At 41.0% G+C, this 26,343-nt stretch overlaps 1 long non-coding RNA gene across 4 annotated transcripts in view; it reads right to left on the bottom strand.

Annotated features, from left to right (window-relative positions):
• Positions 1-512: 512 nt before the first annotated feature.
• LOC140478712 (uncharacterized) overlaps positions 513-26,343 on the bottom strand; it is a 34,019-nt gene continuing 8,188 nt past the window's right edge. For 3 of the 4 annotated variants that reach the window (XR_011960857.1, XR_011960855.1, XR_011960856.1), the window contains 2 exons: positions 22,330-22,600; positions 16,462-20,166 (listed from right to left, as the gene is read on the bottom strand). This is a non-coding gene — a long non-coding RNA (uncharacterized lncRNA). Of the gene's footprint in view, positions 3,432-10,819; positions 11,075-16,461; positions 20,167-22,329; positions 22,601-26,343 lie in introns of those variants that run through there. The other variant, XR_011960858.1, reaches the window with a different exon arrangement.

Genomic DNA, 26,343 nt, shown 5'->3' with positions numbered 1-26,343 from the left:
TGTAAAAAAGATTGTGGAAAGCATCAAACTTAAGAAAAATGCATAAAGTTGCAATTGGGATGTGATGATCAGGCAGATTATAAAGAACAGCAGGGGATGATTTGATCTGATTTATTTATCATCACGTGTATTATATAATAAAATATAGTGAGAAGTATATATAGTCAGAAAAAAGAAATTGCAGTACACGGGGAAGCTGGGAAGCAATAGAACAGAAGATCGCAAGTTTGTAAAGGAAAAGGGTGAATAAAGTCAGTGCCAGTCCTCCAGAGAGTGAGACTAGGGAGTTAACAGTAGATAATAAGAAAATGGTGTAATGAATTAAATCATTTTTTGCTTCTGTCTTCATTATAAAGGACAGCAAAGACATTCCAGAGATAACTTAAATCAGGAAGGGAAATGAAGAAAATTTGGTGACATTACAACCAGGAAAAGAGCGATATTTAGCAAAATGGTTATGCTGTCAGCTGACCAAATGCAGATTTTGAGCTTTTCCAGTGATTTCTGATTTTGTTTCTGATTTGCAGCATCCGCAGTTCTTTGATTATTTTGTATATCATATCATGTTCATGGCAGACAAATCATTTTAGATGAAGTCCTAAACTCCTCCTGGCATTTCAACATTTGCTTCATCTTGTCATCCAAGGACAAATTCCCCCATTGCCCTTTTACACTCATTCCATTCTCTGCGTATCCCTTAACCAGCTTCCAAAAGCAACACAACCACCAGTGATTCCTTTCCTTCATTCTTAAATCTACACAAGTCCTGTCTATTCCGCAGAGGGCCTGTATTCATTGGTATCTTCTTGTTGGCTAAAGAAAAAGAAAATCATCCTTGCACAGAAACAGCTATTTCTGCCTTTGTCTCTGAGTCTCTGAGTCCAGAAAGGTCAGCTGCCCCTTTTTTGTCAAGATATGAAAACTGGCACTTGACTTTTCAAAGGTTTCAACCTCTTTCACCAATGACAATCAGATCCCTTAGGCCTATCTCCAGAAAGAGTTGATATGATCTCATCACCTTCTACTCAAGACATTATATGACTCTTTAAATTAAAGGAAACATTTCAAAACATGACCACCTTAAGTCATCTTACATTCGTAACAGCAGTAGAATATGCTTTTGCATCTGTGATTCCTACACAATAATTTTGCAATCTTGGACAAGTATCTATTGAAAACACATTGCTTCCTCTTAGCTGGGAAAGTATATTCAATGTGTTGGGAAGAGAAGGGCTACAAGAAAACAGATGTGGAAAATATAGGAGTCATTTCAACTTTCAAGAATGTGGGTTTGAGTTAGATAAGAAGTTAAAATGTACAAAATCACAAATTCAAACTGAACCAACTCCCCCACTGCTAGTTTTAATGGAGGCAGAATGGAAGATGCATGATTCCCCACTCCCAAAAATGTGACTCAATCTGGGATATTGTCTGCGTTTGGCCTTGCTACAGCAGTTGGTGTAATGGGCTGCCACATGGAACAAGTAACTCTTTCCAGCACTACTTAGAACATAGAACATAAAACAGTACAGCACTGTACAGGCCCTTTGGCCCTCAATATTGTGCCGACCTTTTATCCTACTCTAAGATCAAATTAACCTACATACCCTTCATTTTACTATCATTCATGTGCTACCCAAGAGCCACTTAAATGTCCCTAATGTATCTGACTCTACTACCACCGCTGGCAGTGCATTCCATGCACCCACCACTCTCTGTATAAAGAATCTACCTCTGACATCTCCCCTAAACCTTCTTCCAATCACCTTAAAATTATGCTCCCTTGTTATAATCATTTCCACTCTGGGAAAAAGTCTCTGGCTATCCATTCTATCTATGTCTCTCATCATCTTGTACACCTCTATCAAGTCAACTGTCATCCTTCCTTACTCCAATGAGAAAAGCCCCAGCTCCCTCAACCTTTCTTCATAAGACACGCCCTCTAGTCCAGGCAGCATCCTGGTAAATCTCCTCCGCACCTTCTCTCAAGTTTCCACATCCTTCTTATTATGAAGTGACCAGAACCAAACACAATATTCCAAGTGTGGTCTAACCAGGGCTCTACAGAGCTGCAGCATAACCTCGTGGCTCTTATACTCAATCCCCCTGATAATGAAAGCTAACACACCATACGCCTTCTTAACAACCCTATCAACTTGGCTGGCAACCTTGAGGGATCTATGGATATGGACCCCAAGATCCCTCTGTTCCTCCACATTGCCAAGAATCCTGCCTATAACCCTGTAATTTGTATTCAAATTTGACTTTCCAAAATTAATCACTTCATATTTTTCCAAGTTGAACTCCATCTGCCATTTCTCAGCCCAGTTCTGCATCCTGTCAATTTCCACACTATCCACAATCTGCCAACCTTTGTGACATTGGCAAACTTACTAACTCACCCTTCCACTTCCTCATTCAAGTCATTTATAAAAATCACAAAGAGCAGAGGTCCCAGAAGAGATCCCTGCAGAACACCACTGGTCACTGAGCTCCAGGCTGACTACTTTCCATCTACTACCACCCTATGTCTTCTATGAGCTAGCCGATTCTGTATCCAGACAGCCAGATTTCCATATATCCCGTGCTTCCTTACTTTCTGAGTGAGCTTACCATGGGCAATCTTATCTTATCAAATGTCTTGCTAAACCACATCCACTGCCCTGCCTTCATAGGTGTGCTTTGTCACATTCTCAGAGAGTTCAATACAGCTTGTAATGCATGACCTGCCCCTCACAAAACCATGCTGACTATCTCTAATCAAACTGTGGTTTTCCAAGTAATCATAGATAGTCCTGTCTCTCAGAATCCTCTCCAATAATTTGCCCACCACAGACATAAGACTGACAGTTCTGCAATTCCCAGGATTATCCCTATTCCCTTTCATGAACAATGGAATTAACATTTGCCACCCTCCAATCATCAGGCACTACTCCAGAGAACAGTGAATAAAGATCATCACCAAAGATGCAGCGATCTCTTCCCTTGCTTCATGTAGTAATCTGAATCTTGGGTATATCCCGTCTGGCCCAGGGGACATTTCTATCTTCGTGTTTTTCAAAATTTTCAGCACATCCACCTTCTTAACATCAACCTGTTTAAGCATATCAGCCTGTTTCACGCTGTCCTCACAAATGACAAGGTTCCTCTCAGTAGTGAAAACTGAAGCAATGTATTCATTAAGGACCTCCCCTACCTCCTCTGACTCCAGGCACAAGTTCCTTCCATCATCCCTGATCGGCCCTATCCTCTGGCCATCCTCTTGTTCCTCACATAAGTGTAGAGTGCCTTAGGGATTTCCTTAATCCTACCCACTAAAGCTTTTTCATGCCCCCTTCTAGCTTTTCTATGTCCATTCTTCAGTTCCTTTCTGGCTACTTGTGGGCCAAGAGGAAGAACAGGAGTAGTGCGTTCCAGTCCATCAGGTAAACCTACAAACAAATTGAAAAAAGTAATGTGTAAACAGCAAAAGAATGGTTCAGGGCAAAACAAAATGAAAATGATTAACTTTTGATGTCCAAACCAAATTATCCTCCAAGGAAGACAGTAAATAAATCTCAAGATGACGGAGATCAGTACTGGTTTATCCGATAGCTATGAAATCTATCAGTTTGATAAAATAGGCAAAGTAAAGGAACTTAGTGCACACTTATAGTAGAATTAGTGAGGTCCTTTTCATCCACTTTAGGAATCAGGGAGCCATTAAGACTGCAAAGGACCAATGAAGAGGTCCACAGGACAGATTTCCATGGTTATAGCATAAAGGTTTCAAATAGTTATTTTGTGTCATTTTTCAGGATTAAAGTCAACATTGAGTTACCCTTCTATCATGTAAAGTTGATGGCAAACTAAACATATAGCCATTGATGTAGAAATGGACCCCAACAGAGTTCAGAATGACATCCAACTTAAGGGGGTTAAGGGGGGAGGGGAAAGAAATAGGGCTGCAAAGTATGAATCACTGACTCATGTATTTAACAGCTCACTGAGATGTTCCCATGAGAAGGAGAGAGGCCCATGTGGTACCTATATTCAAAAGAGCAGTAAATCAGAACCAGGAAACTACAAATCCATTCGTTTAACTTCAATTATAAGCAAACAGCAAATTTGTATTAGAGATGTTTGTATAATCATCTTAGAAAAGCAACGGCAATTAGAGAGTTGCAACATTGCTTTTGTAGAAAGCCCTCTGCCATTAACTGACATTTTCAACCAAGGTATAAAATCAGTGAAAATTAGAATATATACAGTGTATCTGGATTTTCAACATATTTTTGGTAAAATTCTGCACAGAAGACTGCTACATAGATTATGACTTATAATAGACAGAGCTTAAGTGAATAGTGAATTAGTTGAATGGACAAGGACAGTTATTAATATTAGCAGGGGTATTTACAACTGGAGTCCAGAAGGGACCAGTCTGTTATCCTATTAATGATATGGGTGAAAGCATGAGGAGAATTGACCACAGTTTCATGGATGACAAAGATATATGTGAAAGTAAAGACTTTACTCTGTTTGTAGATCTAAATACACTGGGGCAAAAGGCCACTGTCCAGAAACAAAAACTTGTGCAAAACTGCACTTTGGAAGGAGAGATTGTAAACAACTATCCAACATTACAAAGTTGTGCAATAGTTGCTCTGTATCATTGAAGGGCAGTGAATAGTGTCACAAGAGTTTTGCTAAGTCAATTAAATGTAAAACAAGTCCAATCACCTTATACAATATCTTCCTCAGGATAATTAAGAATACCAAGTCCATTTTTGGGCCCCTGACCTGGAGCAGAGTATTGATGATCTGGAAATTTGATATGTCGTTTAACGTCCTTCAAATATTAGGACCAACCTAGAAAACTGGGACTTTTCAATGTGAATAAGCAAAGACTTTAATTGAGATCTTGTTGATAATGAAGGTATTTTGTTCTTCCAAGTAGGCAAGTCATTTACTAGATAGGCAGTGGAAGACAATCAGGCCTCAAAACAGGTCACAAAAACATGTCAGGAAGTAATTATTTCTTCAGAGCTGACAACTGCTCAATATGTTCACAGTTGCCATTTGAACTAGGAGCTGGATGAGTCAAAGATATCTTGTTATAGAATGCAGGTGGTTGGACGTGGGGATATCCTGGAATTTGTTTCTTTAGAGATTTGAAAGTGCATTTCAGCGAGTGTTCTCTCTTTTCTAGATTCATCCTGGAGATTATATGACTGTCAGGAGCAAGGGAAAGATGATATTGTGCATTAGTTGTGCATTATCTCTGTCAGGATAGGATAAAGTGAATAAACCAGTTACTGATTCCCTGTCATTTTTTATATGTTCAGAACCCATACAGCAAGACGTGAATGTGGGAGCTTGCAATCTCATGGACAATATTTCTGTGCTTTGGTGAGACAAAACAGTGCTGAATTTTTTTTTTTATTAGTAACAACATCTTTCATAGAAAAACATCCCAAGACATTTGATTAGAGCATCATTGAATACAATTGAGATACCAAATCACTTTTGGATGTGAGCATAAGAGGTATAGTTTGTAAGTTTGCTGATGACATCAAATAGTGGACAGCAAAGAAGGTTATCTCAGGTTACAATGGGGATCTTGATCAGATGGGCCAATGGGCTGAGAATTGGCACTTGGAGTTTACTTAGATATAGTGAGGTGTTGCATTTTTAGAAAGCAAATCTTAGCAGGACTTATAGACTTAATGGTAAGGTCCTAGAGAGTGTTGCTGAACAAAGAGACCTTGGAGTGCAGGTTCATTGCTCCTTGAAAGTGTAGTCAACAGGTAGATAGGATAGTGAAGAAGGCGTTTGAATGCTTTCCTTTATTGGTCAGGGTATTGAGTACAGGAGTTGGGAGGTCACTGTTGGAATATTGCATGCAATTCTGGTCTCCTTCCTATCGGAAATATGCTGTGAAACTTGAAAGGGTTCAGAAAAGATTTACAAGGATGTTGCCAGGGTTGGAGGATTTGGGTTATAGGAAGAGGCTGAACAGGCTGGGACTGTTTTCCCTGGAGCGTCGGAGGCAGAGGGGTGACCTTATAGAGGTTTACAAAAGTATGAGGGGCATGGGTAGGATAAATAGGCAAAGTCTTTTTCCTGAGATCGGGGAGTCCAGAACTAGAGGGCATAGGTTTAGGTTGAGAGGGAAAAGATATAAAAGAGACCTAAGGGGCAACTTTTTCATGCAGAGGGTGGTACGTGTATGGAATGAGCTGCTAGAGAAAGTGGTGGAGGTTAGTACAATTGCAACATTTAAAAGGCATCTGGATGGGTTTATGAACAGGAAGGGTTTGGAGGGATATGGGCCGGGTACTGGCAGGTGGGACTAGATTGGGTTGGGATATCTGGTCGGCATGGACGAGTTGGGCCGAAGTGTCTGTTTCCATGCTGTACATCTCTATGACTCTATGACTCACTTAAGGAGAAAGTGAAAGCTTAATTCAATGATAGGAAGAAGGAGCATCTGAAAGGAAGATAGAAATAAAGAGGTGCAGAAGTTTAAGAAGAGAATTCTAGTGTGTAAGGTATAGGCAGCTAAAAGCACAGCTACCAAGGGTAGAGCAATTAAAATCTGGGATGCATAAACAACCAGATTGGAGTAGAACAGAACTTGCAGAGAATTTTAAGGTGGAAATAGCCAGACAGAGATTAACTAATGGAGCTAGAGGAATCAGAAACCAAGGTTAAGAGTTTTAGAACTGAAGAGGCCCGATTGGGTTAAAATGTAGGTCAGAAATCATAAGGATAAAGGCAGTTTTGTGAGCTCGGATACAAGTTTCGGAGTTTTGGATGAGCTCAGTTTAACACCAGGTAGAAAATAAAATTTGTCAGGAAAGCAGTGTTATAACCTAACCCAGAGGTAATACAACATGGATGAAGGTTTTAACAGCACACAAATTGAAACAGAACAGTGTAAAGATGATCAAAGTAAGCAGTCCCTATGATACCACAGATATACAACTGACAGTTCCTATCTGAGTCAAACACAATAGCACAATTCCAAATGGTGTAGCTTAGCATCAGACAGTGTCAAGACGTAGAGTGGAGTTAATAGTTAGGGAACATATTCTATGGGAGGTACTAAAACAATTGGTTTTTATCTTCCTATGAAGCTTTGAAGAATTCACAGGATACTAAGAGATTGGTTCCCTCATTTGAGACATTAACATTGAGGGATATTACTTAAAAATAAGGGAGTCTCGCACTTAAAACAAGTATGAGGAGGAGTGATTTATCCCTCAGAGGGTCATTAGTCTGTGGAATTCTGTTCCTCAGACAGTAATGAAGCCACTGTCAGAGAACATTTCTTAAGGCTAAGTTAACTAAGTGAGTTAAAGGCTATCAGAGGTGGATAAGAAAATAAAATTGAGGACACATTCAGATCACCTCAAATTTAAAAAGGATCTGACAGACAACTTTTTCATGCAGAGGGGGGTGTGTGAATGAAGCAAGCTGCCAGAGGAAGTGGTGGAAGCAAGTACAATTACAGCATTTGAAGGTATCTGGATGGGTACATGAATAAGAAGAGTTTAGAGAAATGGGTGAAATGCTGGCAAATGGGACTAAGTCAAATTGGGTTGTCTAGTCAGTACGGACGAGTTGGACTGAAGGGTCTGTTTCTGTCCTGTATGACTCTATGACTATGACTCTGCCTTGTCAAGTGGCAGAGCTGGCTCAATGAACCAAATGGATTTCGCATGTTTCTAATTCATATGCTCATCTGTCATTCTTACCACCTGGAAGGTTTTAAAGACTGATACTGAAAATGTTTTGCCACATTATGAATGCAACTTCCTTGACTATCCATGTTCTGTAGTAGACTTTAATCCAGAGCTTCTGGCCCAGGGGCAAGGATGCTACTCCTGCCACAAGAGCTACTATAAGACACATTATTGAAGATTGCTTAAAATTGTAAACAATAATGGCTTGAATGTTTGGCCAGAAGATGCTAGAAGCGGATGTGGGCGGCACGGTGGCACAGTGGTTAGCACTGCTGCCTCACAGCGCCAGAGACCCAGGTTCAATTCCCGCCTCAGGTGACTCTCTGTGTGGAGTTTGCACATTCTCCCCGTGTCTGCGTGGGTTTCCTCCGGGTGCTCCGGGTTCCCCCCACAGTCAGGTCAGGTGAATTGGCCATGCTAAATTGCCTGTAGTGTTAGGTAAGGGGTAGATGTAGGGGTATGGGTTGGTTGCGCTTCGGTGGGGCAGTGTGGACTTGTTGGGCCGAAGGGCCTGTTTCCACACTGTAAGTAATCTAATCTAAAAAGCATAAAGCTGACCAATTAAATCTAAAGAACAAGTTGAGTTATCTTCCCTCATATCACTGTCTTTCTCCTGACAGGTTGCTCGACCGTGTATTAGACAACAGTTTCAATGTTATTCCAAACTTAAAGAATTCTGAGGAAGGATCACTCAACCCGACATGTTAACTCTAACTTCTCTTCACAGATGCTGTCAGTCCTGTTGAGCTTTTCTTACAATCTCTATTTGTGTTTCTGATCTAAAACATCTGCAGTTGTTTCGATTTTTCAAGAAATTCATATTTTCATTTCCTGTGTGCAATTAATGTTAAAATCTGTATTGTTCAGTTTTCTACTACTTTAAAGTCAGCAATTATCCACAGTTCTATTTTGTCTTCTATTAATTGGATCAACGCAAGTGATCCATGCAGTTACAATGCTATTCCCTCCAACGTGAAATTGATCCACTCAGCAACTAAGCTGAAAATGAACAAGCTCTTCATCTATTGGGTATTATGTCAGAAGTTTAAATGCAGTTCTTACCCTATTCTCTCCCACCAAAATTCTGACAAACTCATTCTAGGTATGAATACAGGAAAGTATATTTAAATCGTTAAAAAATACAGTGCGATTTTGTGCCACTTACTAAACGACTACGTGCTCACTAATGCCTGTTTGTATTTTGCCAGGATCATTCAGCTCCAGATCTCATTACAACCTTTGTCCAAATGTTGACAAAGTGGTACATTCAAGGGGAGATGTGACGGTGACTATACTTGACCTCTAGGTAATGTGGCATCAAGGAAACTTAGGGAAGATAAGAACAACTAAAACTAAACCTGATTGCTTCTGATTTATTATGCTGTTTGTCGGACACCTGGAATCACAAATTAACATGTGAGTTAGGGGAATGATGCTATTTAGTAAATTGAACATATTCAGCCACTTGATCTCAGCTGATCTAAATGTGCCTTCTATTCTATTTTCCTATCCACCTGTGCCAGCCTTTAACTCATTTGTCAATCAAGAATCTATCTAATTCAGCCTTAAAAATATTCAATGAAAAAAATCCGATACAAGTTATGGTTTGGCATAAGATCTGTCCCTTATGTCATCCAGTATCTAACTTACATTATTATTGCTTTCAGGTGGTTCTTTCATAAACATGTCATTCCTTAATACATTCACTAAGTTTTCAACCACCTGTTTTATTTGTAACTTATTCAGATATCTTATAATAAACTCCAGGGGGTGGCTTTGTGGAAGCTGCTTCTCATATTATAATGATGTCAGTAGCAATGTGTCTGCTTGGAATCTGGAGTTGATTATCAGTAAAATAAATGACAACTTTAAGCACATCAAAGTACTGACAATACCGCTAGGATACAGGTATTCCAAAGAATAATGTCACGCATTTGGGCAAAATGCAAGATCAGCTTTTGATGTTGTTTCTGAACTGTCATAAAAAGAACATTGATTCTCACCCAGTATTTCTAACACAAAAATTTTTCATTCTTATTCTTGATATCAGATTTGAACCATAAACACAGAACAGGTTCTTCGTCAAAGGGTGGAAAAATTGGACATGCAGTTCTAAATGAAAGCTTTCAGGACAACACCAGCAGACAGTCAGGGATAGGTCAGCAGTGTAAACTCGTGGCAAAGAAGAATTGTGGCAGACAGCTTAAAAGAGGAAGGAGAAAAATCACAAAATAAATCATTTTAATTTTTTTAAAATTTCAGATAGAATCATAAACTACTAGACAAAAAGAGTCAACAGTATTGTGAGTTCATTACCCGACAGCCGACCCTTTAAAAAAGAATGTGAAATTCCTCTCCTAATAATTTTAATTGAAAAGTTAGTATGAATGCAAGAAATGAATGGTCAGTGTAGAGTGGTTGCAATGTAGAATGCACTGCAAAAGTTAGAATCTGGTGCAAGTAGGACTCTCTGGACAGTAGTAGGTAAACAATACATAGATGAACAAAAGTGAAACTTAGTTTAATTTTTTAGATTTTAGTTTAACTTTTTGAATTCAACTTCAAGTTTGTTAATAGAAACTGCTTTACAGTGACAATGGCAGTGACAGTGACAGTGACAACGCAAATGAGAGGAGGACAAAGGAAGCACTTCAAAGACTCTCTGGAGGTTTTCCTCAAGAAATGCAATGTAGTCGTCAACACCTGGGAGACCCTCATTCAGAAGAAACCAACTTGAAGGACTTCCTGTATGAAAGGACATGATTCTTCGAGAACACCTGTCAGCAAAAGGAAGTATGGAAAAGGAACTGGAGACAGGAATGCCAGCAATCCCAAAGCCAAGGACCAATCCCAATATCTGGAAGCACCTGCCATGTGTGTGGATGGAGATGTGGCTCCAGGATCAGGCTCATCAGCCAACTGAAAACCTACAGAACCCTAGACCTAGGTGGACAATCATACTCGTGAGTAAAGAATTGCCACCACTGTCTAGTCTATGTGAGCTGAATGGTAAGCTAACAACTGTAACTTGGTTAAATTGTATAAAAATAAACAGTATATTTGGATGCACAGAATGGACATTGGTTACTCACATGTTTTGAAGCAGATTTGCAAACTGAATGAATGCAAATGTTCTTAATTTGGTAGAGCAGGACAGAGGTGCTGATCTTTTTCCATCCAATACTTCTGTTGGTCCACCTTACAGATAATCGAAGACTTTTACACATAACGTTGATGCTACTGCTCTTCAGATGCTGCCAGACCTGCTGTGCTTTTCCAGCACCACACTCTTGACTCTGATCTCCAGCATCTGCAGTCCTCACTTTCTCCTACAAAGTCCAGCCTACCTATAATGTAAGTTATTGAAGAAATTAATTGAAGCATGATAATCAATAACTTAAGCATAAACAGAATGCGGGAGAAGGCTCACGACAAAGAGCAGATTCATATGGAAGTCACTCATATGACAACAAAAATGGACAACAAAATGGTGATTTTTGCATTGTGTTTAACTAAGAAATTTCTTTTTTATATATATAGAGAGAGGAATAGCATGGCATCTCAGTCCTGTTGAAAGCACATCCTGTACCATGTGGAACTTCAAGGTGTTTCTCATGTCATGGATGACTTTGTGAATAAGAAACATCATTACTGGAGAAACTGGAACTCAGTCTTCTGAGTTTGAGCAGTGTATCTGTAAGACTAAGGAGGGGTTAACCCTTTCATCTTAAATGTGTGCCAAGATGAGGGAATAGTTGACCGTCAGACAGGCAAGAGATACCAATCAAATGTTGCAGGAATCCCTCTAAGTGTAGCTCATTGTCTAACCAACATCGATTAAAGAAGTGATTTCTATTGAAAGCCAAGTGCACAAGTTAATGGATGGCTCAGCTGAAAGGGAATACATGGGACAAATAGGCATGTATGCACAGATGGAAATATAGATGGTAATATAGATGGGATGTTGTTTCCCTGATGCCAACTGAGAATGAACAAACCATTCTGAGAGGGTATGCGAACAACAAAAGATCATGGCCCCTTTCATCAGCAATGACATAGACAGAAACAGGAAAGATATAGAATCATACAGTCATAAAGTCCAACAGCACAGAGACAGGCCCTTTGGACCAAACCGGCCGATGCCAACCAAACCCCATTTCCCTGCACTTGGCCCATATTCTTCTAATCCTTTCCTATCCATGTATTTGTCAAAATGTCTTTTAAATGTTGTTAATGTACATGGCTCAACCACTTCCACTGGCAGCTCATTCCATATGCATACCATCCTCTGTGTAAAAAAGTTGTCCCTCAGGTCCCATTTATTCTTTCCCCTCTCACCTTAAACTGATACACCCCAGTCCTCAATTCCTCAACCCTAAGAAAAACACTAAGTGCGTTCACATTATCCACGCCACTCATGATCTTATACACTTCAATAAGACCCTTCCTCACTCTCCTATGCTGTAAATACAAAGTCTTAACTTGTCCAACCTCTCCCTATAACTCAGACCCTTGTGTCCTGGTAACAGCCTTGTACATTTCTTCTGCACTTTTTCCAGTTTAATAACATCCTTCCTGTAGCACGGTGACAAAACTGAACACAATACTTCCTCCACATCCTAACACCTCATTTACTGCGTCTGTTTTCTCAATGTGGTCTCCTCTACATTGGGCAGACAGGACACCAAATCGCGGAATGTTTCAGAGAACATCTCTAGGACACACGCACTACCTCATGGCCGACCACTTCAACTCCCCCTCCCATTCCGCCAAGAACATGCAAGTCCTAGCTACCCGTCACCTGGAGGAAGAATGCCTTTTCTTCCATCTCGGGACCTTCCAACTACACGGGATCTATGCCGATTTCACCAGCTTCCTCATCTCACCTCCCCCTTCTTTAGCCCTCCAACTCAGCATCGCCCTCTTTAACTGTCCTACGTGTCACTCTTCCTTCCCACCTATCCTCTCTACCCTCTACTCTGACCTGTCACCATCACCTCCCACCTGCATCTACATATCACCTTCCAAGCAACCTTCCCCCCAGCCTCACCCCTTTACTATTTATCTTTCAGCTCCCGTCTCCCCTCCCTGTCCACTTTCCTGATGAAGGGCTTATGCCCGAAATGTCGATTCTCCTGCTCCTTGGATGCTGCCTGATCTTCCGTGCTTTTCCAGCACCACACTTTTCGACCCATGATACTCCAGGTGCAGCGTCACCAACATCCTGTACAACTGTAACATAACTTCCCAACTTCTATACTCAATGCTGTAACTGAATATACAATTTCCCAAGTGGCCTAAAAGTAGCAGTGCCACATGCTCATGAACGCACAAAGGCAGGGATAATGCTGATGACTGCACTGCTGAACAGATGATGTAAAAGAAGGAATGTAAGTTCCTAAACTATTGGCACCCATTCTGGGAGAGATGAGACCTGTACAAGCCAGTCCATTTACACCTCTAAAAGGCCAGAAAGAGCACTGTAGTACTGAAGTTAGTTGGGGCTGTAAGGATGGTTCAAACTAACATGGCATGGAAATGTGAACCTGTTTATAGATTCAGAAGTCAGAGAAGCAAAGCTAAAAATGGGAGGCAAAATATCAGCAAGAAAATATAGAAGATCAAACATTCAAAGAGTAGAAAATAGCCAACAAAGGAGCAGTGGCTTGTGTATTATACATTTATTCAAGGAATCTAATGAATGAGACAAATGAGCTGAGGGCACAGGCATGCACTTGGAAGTATGGTAGCATTCCCTTTTTTGAAACATGACTTAAAGAAAGAGAGGAGTGGCAGCTCAGCATTCCACGTCACAGGATTTTCAGACGGGTCAGATATAAAGATATGAAAGGAGGGTATCACAATAATAGTTAAAGAAACAATCAGAGCTCAAACAGAAATTGATATGATGGAAGGAACAAAGGAGGCTATATGGGATGAACTTAAGATTTAAAAAATCACATTGGAGGGAATATATTGTGGATCCTTAAACACTCGATGGGAGACTGTAGAGCGAGTATCTAGGCAAACTGCTGTGAAGCCCAATTGGGCAATTGTAGTGCAGTGATTGTCAGCCAGGTGGACCGCATAGAATATGAGTTCCCTGATTGGGGCTGTTAACCTCGTCCAATCAGGGAGCCGTGACTGACAGTTATAAATAGGATCGTCAGAGGCTCTGTTCACTCTGAAAGTTGGCTCTGAAGATACTGTACCGTTCTCAAGTACTATGCACATGTAAATAGAGATTGACTGGGTGCGGAATACTAGCTTCTGCGGCGTTATTTCACACTGAACTAGATTTTAACTACAGGACATTATAAATTAGGTTAAGATCTGGTAGAAACTGGTAGCGGGTGCAGAAATCTTAAAATGCCTTCACAGGCCAGAATTTAACGTAACCAGAGCATAGCAGAGCCAAACCCTCACTTGAATTTTAGAACGCTGTCTTCTCCATCCTTTCGTTTGCCGTTCAACACACCGACACCCCACTTGGAATATAACAACCTACCTCCCCTCTGTTCAGAATATCTTTAAACCTGTGGAACTTGCTTGTGGCCATGCAGAGTAAGAACCATGTTGGCCACATGCCTCAGTGATAATTCCCTGCATGTCCTCCTCCAGGCTGCTCGAACAAGGTGGGAGGTTCTGTTTTCTCCAACCAAAGGAGGAGATGTTCCCAATGAACCAGACAAGCCCGAATGGAAACAGCAGAGGAGGCCAACAGTATGGATCATCATCAGAAACGGAATCCAATTTCACATGGAGTCAATGATCTTCTTCACTCTTCCCGGTCCCAGATAATGTCCTTTCTGGAAATGTCAGATCCCAGACTTAAACCTGGTTACTTAATCATAATTTGTTTTGGTTTGGTTTTAACAAAATGGTCTTTCACTGAAACATTAACACACAATGCGGTAGCTTTGGTTTTAATGATGAAACTGAAGCATTTTTAATTAAAATAAAATAGATTAAATCAAATTATTTATTTGTAACACACATTCAAAGAGTTTTAAGCAGTTAAAGCAAATTCCATTAATCTCAAAGTTCCTGTTTTACAGTTCCAAACATTATAACGCACCCAAAAACACACATTTTACTGTACCCATACCAGAGAATTTTTTTTCCCCTAACACCTCAATAGACTTACGATAGGGTGTGACTTTAATTCCAAGACTGGAAACACATGATAGCTTTGCCTTGAAGGATTCATACACCTGACCTTAAATGTGCTTAGCCTTCAAGGAAACTCTTTGAGATTTTATCCCACCACTTCTGATGAGGATCTCTCACAAACTCCTTACTCTAAGGTAATCTCATTTTACTATATTCCCCCTTTCTTGAGTGTACTGTTCAATTTCATTATAACCATTTCCTTCCAAAGACTTCATAGAACTGTCTCAAAAGACAAGCCAAAACTGAAAAGCTCTCCCTCTAATCTACAGGTGTTTCCCTTAAGCATAAAAATAGTCTTCAAACTTATAACAGACTTTAAAATTATTTACCTTGCTAAGTTGTAAAATATCCTAAGTTGTTGTCTGTTTCATCATAACACTTTGCTTCAATATGTCAAAACTGGCATCAGGTCTTGCCTGAGTACACAGCCAATTGAACTGTCAATCAAGCCTTTAACTGCTCTTTTTCTTCAATAAACAAGAACCAGAAGCAAGAGGCTATTAGATCATGCCTGATTTGACTGTCTCGACCCATAAGCCTCCCTTATTGATGAAACACCTAACCCAATCATGAGCATATTCAATGGCTTAACTTCCACTATTATCTAGAGGAAAATAATTTGATACACTAATAAGTGTCTGAGAGCTGTTTAAAAGGTTTCTCCTTAAAAGGGAGATGCCTAATTTTCCAAGTGTATCCCCTACTTGTAGTCCTTGTGACAGAGGAAACATCTTCTCAGCTTCCAGCTTGACAAGTCCCCTCAAATCATTTGTTTTATTCATTCACAGGATGAGGAGTATGCTGGCCAGGCCAAGATTCATTGTTTTTCCCTAATTGCTCAGATAACAGTTCAGAGTCAACCACATTTCCTGTGGGTCTAGTTACACGTAGGCCAGATGAGGTAAGGGCGGCAGTTTCTTTTCCAAAAGGACAGTAGTCAACTAGATGCTATATTTTCCCCCTGAAAACTGACATCCTTGTCATCATTAGACTTTTAATCCCAGATTTTTATTCCACCATGGCAGGATTTGAACTCTGGTTCCTTACATAATTCTGGTTCCTTACATAACTCTTTTTCTCCTAACTTCCAAAAGATATAGATACAACTTGCACGAATGTTTTCCATCAAAGAACCCCTACTTTCCAGGAATCAGTCTGACCATAGCATCATTCTGCTTGGGCAGCCTACCACCCGGAGTATTCAAAGTTGAGTTCTCCAATTTCAAACAACCTTTCTTCCCATCACCCGACTCCCTTCCCAGACCCTGCCTCTCCTTTCCATTCCTCTGACTGACCCACAAAGTCCGAAATGTCAATGTTCTTGCTCCTTGGATGCTGCCTGACCTGCTGTGCTTTTCCAGCACCACTCTAATCTTGACTCTAATCTCCAGCATCTGCAGTCATTTTCTTCCTGCCAGCCACAAATCAGATTAATTTCTCTCATTGACCAATCAGGTTGTACCCTCGACCTGTGTCCACCTATCCCTACCTCACCATCCTTCCCCCTCCCCCCCCAGCCCCATCCCCTTTATCTGCAGCTCCCCCCTATACCCACCCCAAGTCCTGAAGAATGGTTACACCTGAAACATCGACTTCTCCACCTCCTGAGGCTGCCTGGCTTGCTGTGTTCTTCCAGCCTCATGCTTATCTACCGTAGCATCATTACAATCATGAAGAAAGTCATTTGACCCATTGTGTCAGTGCCAGCCCTCCTAAAGAGCTACTTGTGTTTTGCCACACTCCCATGCTCTCTCTTCATATCTGTACATTGTTCTTCTTCAAATCGTTCTCTGCACTGCTTCAGTTGCAACGATAACCTTGTTTTAATGGTGAAACTAAGAGTGTTCACAGTAATCCAGATATGGTCTAAGGTCCTCTGTAGCAACATTTCCCTGTTATACTCCAAATAACTTGCCACAGCTGCATACCAATTTCAACACTTTTGCTGGGAAATATTTCCCTTAATAATCTGAGATTTTGGCTTTGACTGATTAATGTGATGTCAACAAAGAATCAGTCGAGATATAATTTTTCAGGCTCAACATTTTAAATATTTTCACCAAATACATTTTGTCATCATCTATTTGTGACATAACAAGATTATAATTACAGAAAAATCTATATAAACTGCATGAACTTATGGCAGGACAAATTTATTCAAATAGAGCTGATTCTGTTATAAGGCAGTTTCTATTCAAAGATTTGAATCACAATCCTTTGGAGCAATATTTTGTTCCTTGTTTACTTTTGCGTTATCCAATTACATTATTATTTTGGTATATTCTAACACTATTTCAGATAAACAGGAAACAATATCCTGATTTGATTACATTTAAATTAGCAAAGTATTCAAAGAAGCATTTCAGAACCTAAAAAGGGTCAATACTTGAATCAAATAAAGTATATATTCAAGTTTAGTACTGTGGGTGGATGGGATATAATGTAGAGAGGATCAAATTCCAGAACATGAGCAAATGAGATTAACCAGTAAATAATTAAAAGTGAGCTTACTATAAGTGAGATATTAGTTCTTACAGCTCCATCCAGCAAAGTAAATCTTCTAAATATAAATTGGTGAAAAGTTTTTTCATTCTTACCCTTCATACATAATGCCTACCTCAAGCTCATTCATTAATTATAATGAACCTTCAAAGTTACATCGAGAAAACTGTTGTGTTGGTTCATTTAATTCCAACAAAAAAGTCCAAAATAATGAAACTCCAGTTTACTTAGATGCATCCTTCTTGAAACACATGTGGTGTCTGACAGAAACAAAAATGTTTCACTCAAAAAAAATCTTAAATTGTTTGACATTGATGCAAAGTATATCAAATTATAATATAATAGGTTGCATATCTGATTTGTCTGAGGCCTACGTAGCTGTTCAAAAAAGAGAAAATGAGGACTGCAGATGCTGGAGATCAGAGTCTTAATAGGAGGTCAAATTGGGTGGTGCAGAGTTGACAGACAATGAGGTTGGAGATGATGGATGGGAGATCTCCAGAGGTGATGCGGTTGTGGATAGTCTGGGAGATGATGGGCTGGTGATGGGAGGTAAGGTCGTGGTCCAGGGGCAGTAGGAGGAAGTGTCTACGAGTTAGCACCTGGTTTCAGTGGTGTAGAGGCTGGTGCGCCAAACTACTGCTGCCTGACCTGCTGTGCTTTTCCAGCATCACACCCTCAACTATATTACTGTCCTTCAGTAATTCATTTTAGATACAGTCAAAGATGCACATGTTGGACTGGACAAAATGATAAGAAGAAAGTGAGGACTACAGATGCTGGAGATCAGAGTCGAAGTTTGACACTGAAAAAGCACAGCAGGTCAGACAGCATCCGAGGAGCAGGAGAGATAATAGTTCAGACATAACCCCTTCATCAGGAATGTAGCTTAACATTCTCTGTAGAATAACAGTATTGGCTTTCTCATTAAAACTTGCAAACTTGTCCAGGTTGTTTTTGAAGGATTGGATTACAACAAACATTACCTTTTGCAAATCAGTTATTTTTGAAGGTCTTATCTTCAAAACTGAATTACAAGCAGATGCTTCATTGATATTTGCCACATACGGCATCATTTTTGACTCCAATGTCTTTACCTGAGGACAGCACATAATATTGAATCGAACATAAAATGTAGAACAGTACAGCACAGTTTGCCCTCAATGTTGTGCCGACCTTTTATCATACTCTAAGATCAAATTAACCTACATACCTTTCATATTACTATCATCCATGTGCCTACCCAAGAGCCACTTAAATGTCCCTAATGTATTTGACTCTACCACCACCGCTGGCAGTGCATTCCATACATCCACCACACTCTGTGTAAAGAACCTTCCTCTGACATCTCCCCTAAACCTTCCTCCAATCACCTTAAAATTTATACCTCCTTGTGATAGCCATTTCTGCTCTGGGAAAAACTTTTCTGACTATCCACTGTATCTATGCCTCTCATCGTCTTGTACACCTCTATCAAGTCACCTCTCATCCTTCTTCACTCCAATAAGAAAAGCCCTGATCCCTCAACCTTTCTTCAGTTCAAGCAGCATCCTGGTAAATCTCCCCTGCACCCTCTCTAAAGCTTCCACATCCTTCTTAGAATATTAATGATATTCTTGAGATAGCCTCCTTGAAACACTGCATCAGGAAAATTGCAATCGTCAAAGTACCCACTACCCTAAAGAATTTCATCCCAGGTTCGATCAAAACATTGATACTATTCAAAGTGTTATCAGCTGTGATATAGTCAAACTGAGGAATATCAGTGCAGCTTCCTCCATGGAGTGCTCTTTTTCTTCACCACCTAAACCTGCATAGCAAAAATCTTTCTCAATTTTGGTTCAACTCACAAGACCCCAATGTTTCATAGTTAAAGTCTTCCATAAATTAATTAAGAATTCAGTCTTGCCTTTTGTCAGTGTTCTTCTTGCTAATAACTTCCAAATGTTTGGTATCTCTGGCTTAAGTGGCTGGTGCTTGAAATGATGGAAGATAAATAAGTTTCGCACTCCACTGGATAGCAATTCCAGGTTGTACAGTACAATTACCCATAATGCTTCTGACATGAAATGTTGTGTTCAGATATCATCGATTCTCCACAACGTTTACAGAAATCATCAAAGATTTTCCATTGAAAGAATGAACATTGCCTCCTGGACACAGCAGGCATTTTGGAAAATGGGTAAATGATCACTCTAACTCCTTTGATCAATCTATCCATATTGATATCCAGAAGAGTCATATATTCCTTGCTTTGTTTCCCACTCAAGCACTTCCTCTGCAAAAGCTGGAGGTTACATGTGGCACTAAACTGCATAAAATTCTTACTACATTGAAGTTATACATATAACAGGATCAGTACATTTCAATTATTGCAGGGAGTTGATGCAAATTATTCTGAGGTAATTTTAGGAATCATTTTCCTGATTTGACTCAATTGTGACATGAACATTTTCCATCTGTGGAACCATTCTGTTGCCCTTAGTGAGATCACTACAGCAAATTTCTTCTGCAGTTTTGGTAGACTTTTCCTCTTCAGTTATGTTCATTTCTGGGGGAATTATTATTTGTACACTGTGAGGAATCATTGAACAAAATCTACTCTAGTATGCCTGTATTTAGGCCCCAAATCTTCTGATGTGTGGCACTCACCATCATTGAGCTCCTTTTTCTGCATTATGACTGAGCTCCATGTTGGCTCTTCCGATGTTGGCTCCTTCAGAATTGCAGAATGGACAGGAAATCAAACGACTCTCTCGTAGCACTGGATTGTCAATGGGGAAGACAGGGCACACAACATCAGCTACTATCTCCTGGTAAGTGTTTAAATGCAGGTTTACATCTTCCTAGAGCTTTTCAGCATGACGAAGAAGCAGCACTCCAAAGCTTGTGGTTTCAAATAGATCTATTGGACAATAACCTGGTGTCATGTGACTCATTTTGGTATGAGTAACAAAAAGATGGGGTACTGGGCTAATGGTCGGATACTTGGTAGTGTGGATGAGAAGAGGGATCTTGGTGTCCATGTACACAGATCTCTACTAGTTGCCACCCAGGTAAATAGTGCGGTGAAGAAAGCATATGGCGTACTGGCTTTTATTGGTAGAGGAATTGAGTTCCGGAGTCCTGAGGTCATGTTGCAGTTGTATAAGACTCTGGTGCGGCCGCATCTGGAGTATTGTGTGCAGTTTTGGTCGCCATACTAGAGGAAGGATGTGGAGGCACTGGAACGGGTGCAGAGGAGGTTTACCAGGATGTTGCCTGGTATGGTAGGAAGATCATATGAGGAAAGGCTGAGGCACTTGGGGCTGTTTTCATTGGAGAAAAGAAGGTTTAGGGGTGACTTGATAGAGGTGTACAAGATGATTAGGGGTTTAGATAGGGTTGACCATGAGAACCTTTTTCCACGTATGGAGTCAGCTATTATGAGGGGGCATAGCTTTAAATTAAGGGGTGGTAGGTATAGGACAGATGTTAGGGGTAGATTCTTTACTCAGCGAGTTGTGAGTTCATGGAATGCCCTGCCAGTAGCAGTGGTGGACTCTCCCTCTTTATGGACATTTAAACGGGCATTGGATAGGCATATGGAGGATAGTGGGCTAGTGTAGGTTAGGTGGGCTTGGATCGGCGCAACATCGAGGGCCGAAGGGCCTGTACTGTGCTGTATTTTTCTATGTTCTATGTTCTATGTTCTGACCTTGTCCATCCCAGTCAAACATCGGCACCTCCACATCATGACCTAAGTGGGAAGGGCCTGCTTGCAATCATGTCCCAGTATTCCCCAAGCTGTGATAAAATGTATAAGATTCCAATAACACCACCAAAATGACCAATTGCCAAGAGCTCATTGTTACTTAGCACAAAAACAATTCACGCCAGGTTTCTTCATTAATGGAAAATAACTATTTCATGTAACACACTGAACTTTATCATTGACATAGACAGGAGAACTTTAACCCACTACTTTGTGACTTAACACACTAGAACTCTTTAGAAACACTAAATACATGCACACACACTCATGGAGTCACAGAATCCCTACAGTGTGAAAGCAAGCCATTCGGTCCGAATTCACCCTCTGACGAGTATCCCACCCAGACCCACATCCCCTACCCAATAACCTCCTTCTCCCATGGCCAAACCACCTAACCTGCCCATCTTTGGACAGTGAGAGGAAACCAGAACACCTGGAGAAAACCAAAGAGAGATAAAGACAGATAAATGATTAATTATTGGACATATGTTATAGGTGGAACAAAATATACGTCCAGGATAGCAGACTTTGACAGACGATGTTCTCTAAGGAGAAAGTGAGGACTGCAGATGTTGGAGATCAGAGCCGAAAATGTGTTGCTGGAAAAGCGCAGCAGGTCAGGCAGCATCCAAGGAGCAGGAGAATCGACGTTTCGGGGATAAGCCCTTCTTCAGGAATGAGGAAAGTATGTCCAGCAGGCTAAGGTAAAAGGTAAGGAGGAGGGACTTGGGGGAGGGGCGTTGAAAACCTATCGCATTTCCAATGTCCCTCCCCCAAGTCCCTCCTCCCTACCTTTTATCTTAGCCTGCTGGACACACTTTCCTCATTCCTGAAGAAGGGCTTATGCCCGAAACGTCGATTCTCCTGCTCCTTGGATGCTGCTTGACCTGCTGCGCTTTTCCAGCAACACATTTTCAGCAGTGACGATGTTCTCTGGGCAGGGTAACCTTTGTGAAGTGGTAGTCCTTGCCATTGTAATGTATATCTTCATTAATATGTGAACCCTGCAGAGTGAAGTGACATTGGGAATCACGTTGGCCAGGAAAAGCCAGTTAGTTACATATTCTCCTTTCCCCAGTAAGAGTGAAGAAAATAACTTTCGCTTTTCTGCTTTAACAGGCCTCTCTCAGCATCCAGATGTAGTGATACACAGGGAAATATTAGGAATGTCACCTGTCTGATTGGGACGGATCACTGGCATCGAATTTTTTAAAATTCTCATTGGGAGCACCATCTTCACTCTGCTGTGCGGCAGCAGTCCCTGTTGTAGAAGGTGGTACCAGTCATCCACCAAATTACTTGTGAAATAAGGCTGCATCTGATACCACTCCTGGCTGAGATGAAGTACACTAACTACTCCAAAGATCGTTGCTTTGAGGGTCGTTAAGCTTCTCTACTGAAAGCCCTCCTCTCACTTCCCCCTCAACTCCATCTCCAAGTGATGCTGAAAAACAAGAAGAAATGCAATTACAGTCACAATACTGAAAGCAGACTCTTAACATTCTGAGAGAAGAAATCTCTCAAGATCGTTACCATAAGTGAGAGATCCCATATTTTTCTCGCAAAAGGGCAAACATCTTTTTGACCTCTGCCCTGTCAAGTCCCCTCAGGATCCTATTTCTTTCAATTAGATTACCATTCCCTAATGTCTTGCAACTCATCTGATCTTCTTGTCAAAGTTCACTACCACTCACATTAAATCCAAGAATTTTACCAATAACAGAGAACACAGTGTTTCTACTCACTTCTGCAGAAGCAAAAGAAAATCAAATGCATCTCACCTGACATATGAATGCTGACCCCTTCAAATCAAGAAAGTGAGGTAAGGAGCCTTAGTTCAACTGAATGCATAGTCAGCTAGGAATCGAGGAGTGTTTAAGGTAGAGCAAAGTCCAAGATGGCAGACTTGGTGCCAACTCACCCCTTAAATACTGTTTGACATTTCACTTCATTGCCTGAAATCCTAATGGTGCAGTGGTCATGTCCCTGCCTCTGAGATGAAACGGTCAGGTTAGTGGGTCGGTTCAAGTGTTGCATTGCAAATGGTGAGAAGCAAGTCAGCCTTTTTTTTAAACGTGGCATTACCGAGGTAAATTTTATGACAAAAATGTCCTAATTCTTTTTGCCATAGTACATGTATAATGATTAAAAACATATATCAAACTGCTTTGAATTCCCATCATGCTTAGTTGAATTTCCTGTGTTTGAGAATAGCTAAAACAAAGATTAGTGGGATGAAGAGGCATTGCTTTGCTCACTCAGCTGAGAGAAATCTGACAGATCAGGGCAACCAAACGTACACCATTGCGCATTTTCAGGAAAGCCATTGATAAAGTGACCCATTAGGGTCAGTGCTGAGTCTGAAAGTGCCAATAATGAAATGGAATAGTATGGTTTTCGTATAAAGAGTGGGTAACTACAGTAGAAATGTTACATATTGGCAGCTATAGCACAACATACATTAAGAGTGACATGCAACAGGAATGGTGAATAAATTGACTTTTCTCTAAAAGTTTAGTCAGGTGACTGCAGTCAAAGTAAGCTGGATTTTGAACAACATTGTCTTTACCATTCAATATAACTTGTTGAATATGTAAAACCCACAAGTCAGGAATGGAATGGAATAGTCTCCACTTGCCTGGATGTGTGCAGCTCCAAAAACATTCCAGAAGCCAGACACCAAAAAAGGACAGAGCAGCCTTCTTGACTGGTAACTCATCTACCACCTTCAACATTCACTCACTCCACCGCTAATGCACAGTGAGAGCAGTGCGTGCCATCTACCAGATTCACTGCAGTTACTCAGCAATAGACAATAGACAATAGGTGCAGGAGTAGGCCATTCAGCCCTTCGAGCCTGCACCACCATTCATTATGATCATGGCTGATCATCCTCAATCAGTATCCTGTTCCTGCCTTATCTCCATAGCCCTTGATTCCACTATCCTTGAGAGCTCTATCCAACTCTTTCTTAAACGAATCCAGAGACTGGGCCTCCACTGCCTTCTGGGACAGAGTATTCCACACACCCACCACTCTCTGGGTGAAGAAGTTTCTCCTTCAACAGCATCTTCTAAACCCAGAACCTCTCCCTCCATGGAAAATCAGATACAAGAATCAGGCAAAGGAGCAGATCGGAACACCATCACTTAAAAATTCCTCTCCAAGCCAAACACCATGCTGACTTGAGGATATATCGCCATTCCTTCACCGTCACTGGGTCAGCCCCAGAAGTCTCTTTAAACAGCACTGTGGGTGTCCATGCATCCCAAGGAGTGCAGCTCAGGGAGATAGCAAGAACTGCAGATGCTGGAGAGTCAGTGTGGACAAAGAGTGGAGCTGGGAAAAATACAGCAGGTCATGCAGCATCAAAGGAGGAGGACAGTTGAGCTTTGGGGTTCTGACCTGAAATGTTGACTCCTGTCCTCCTCTGATGCTGCTTCAACTGCTGTGCTTTTTCCAGCCCCACTCTTTATCCAGCTCAAGAAGCATGCCAACTGCCACCTTCTCCAACACAATCAGGGATGGGCAATAAATGCTGGCGTAGCCAGCGATACCCACACCCATTAACAAATTTTAAAAACTACTGCAGTCATTTTACAGGAGAAAGCTGTGGAAGCCTAAGGCTATCGACACAGCTATTGAAAAAATCAGTTACGTTTTAATGCAGGACAGTCCATCAGTAATTTGGAAACAAGATTAGATAGGGAAGTGTGCAAGCCAAGACACAAGAAGAATGGGTCAGTTGTTGAAGCCCATTGACAGTTACTTAAGATTGCCAGCAAAGTATAGAACATAGCACACAGAACAATATAGCACAGAACAGGCCCTTCGGCCCTCAATGTTGTGCCGACCTGTGAACTAATCTAAGTCCATCCCCCTTCACTATCCCATCATCATCCATGTGCTTATCCAAAGATTGTTTAAATCTCCCTAATGTGGCTGAGTTAACTACATTGGCAGGCAGGGCATTCCACACCCTTACCACTCTCTGAGTAAAGAACCTGCCTCTGATATCTGTTTAAATCTATCACCCCTCAATTTGTCACCATGCCCCCTTCGTACAAGCTGATGTCATCATCCAAGGAAAAAGACTTTCACTGTCTACCCTATCTAATCCTCTGATCATCTTGTATGTCTCGATCAAATCCCTTCTTAGCTTTCCGGTTTAATTGGAAGCACACTAGCTTTCAGAGCACCACTCTTTCATCAGGTGGTTGTCAAGTGTCGCTCCGAAAGCTAGTGTGCTTCCAATTAAACCTGTTGGACTATAACCTGGTGTTGTGTGATTTTTAACTTTGTGCACCCCAGTCTAACACCGGCATCTCCAAGTCATGACTTCTTAGCCTTCTTCTTTCCAATGAGAACAGACCCATGTCTCTCAGCCTTTCCTCATAAGACCTTCCCTCCAGACCAGGCAACATGCCGGTAAATCTCCTTTGCACCTTTTCGAATGCTTCCACAACCTTCTTGTAATGGGGCGACCAGAACTGAACACAATATTTCAAGTGAGACCACACTAGCGTTTTGTACAGTTGCAGTATGACATTATGGCTCCAGACCTCAGTCCCTCTACCAATAAAACCTAACACAGCATTTGCCTTCTTAACAGCACTATCCACCTGGGTGGCAACTGGTATAGGAAGCTGTGGGAATTGATGGAATCATTTGGTCAAGATAGAAATGGGAAATAAAAATGAAGCAGAATGAGGCCTGTGATTCCCAAACTTTCCTAACACTCCTCCTTGATGGCATCTGGGTTCTGAATTCAGGGCAGGTTCTTCTCAACCCACTCCAATATTACTATTAATTGTAATATGGAGTTCCACCATATCATTGGGCCTTGTGAACAACTCATTCAGCTCTATCTCATCAGGACCATGAGGCAGGCTCCTTTGTCTGTCTGGGTGTCAGATCGAGCACCGTGTTTCACATCCCAGATAATTCTTACTACAGCTTGTACTGCGGCCCACAGTGGCACACCCTGATCAGAAGACTACAGATAAGACTTCATATCTCTGGCTTTGAGACGTTGAGTCTTTGACAAAAACGATGTGGATTTTCCAGTGAAGGTGATTACATCACCAGTGAAACCCAATGTACATCTTGGAATCCTCAGCTAGAATGAGAACTCAATCAGCAGATGGACAGCATGGAGATTTTAGATTAGATTAGATTCCCTACAGT

Source organism: Chiloscyllium punctatum, chromosome 6, assembly GCF_047496795.1.
Source record: "Chiloscyllium punctatum isolate Juve2018m chromosome 6, sChiPun1.3, whole genome shotgun sequence".
In the NCBI taxonomy this organism is placed as follows: domain Eukaryota; kingdom Metazoa; phylum Chordata; class Chondrichthyes; order Orectolobiformes; family Hemiscylliidae; genus Chiloscyllium; species Chiloscyllium punctatum.
The sequence above is the reverse complement of the archived record's forward strand: the minus strand, read 5'-3'. Positions and strand labels throughout refer to the sequence as shown.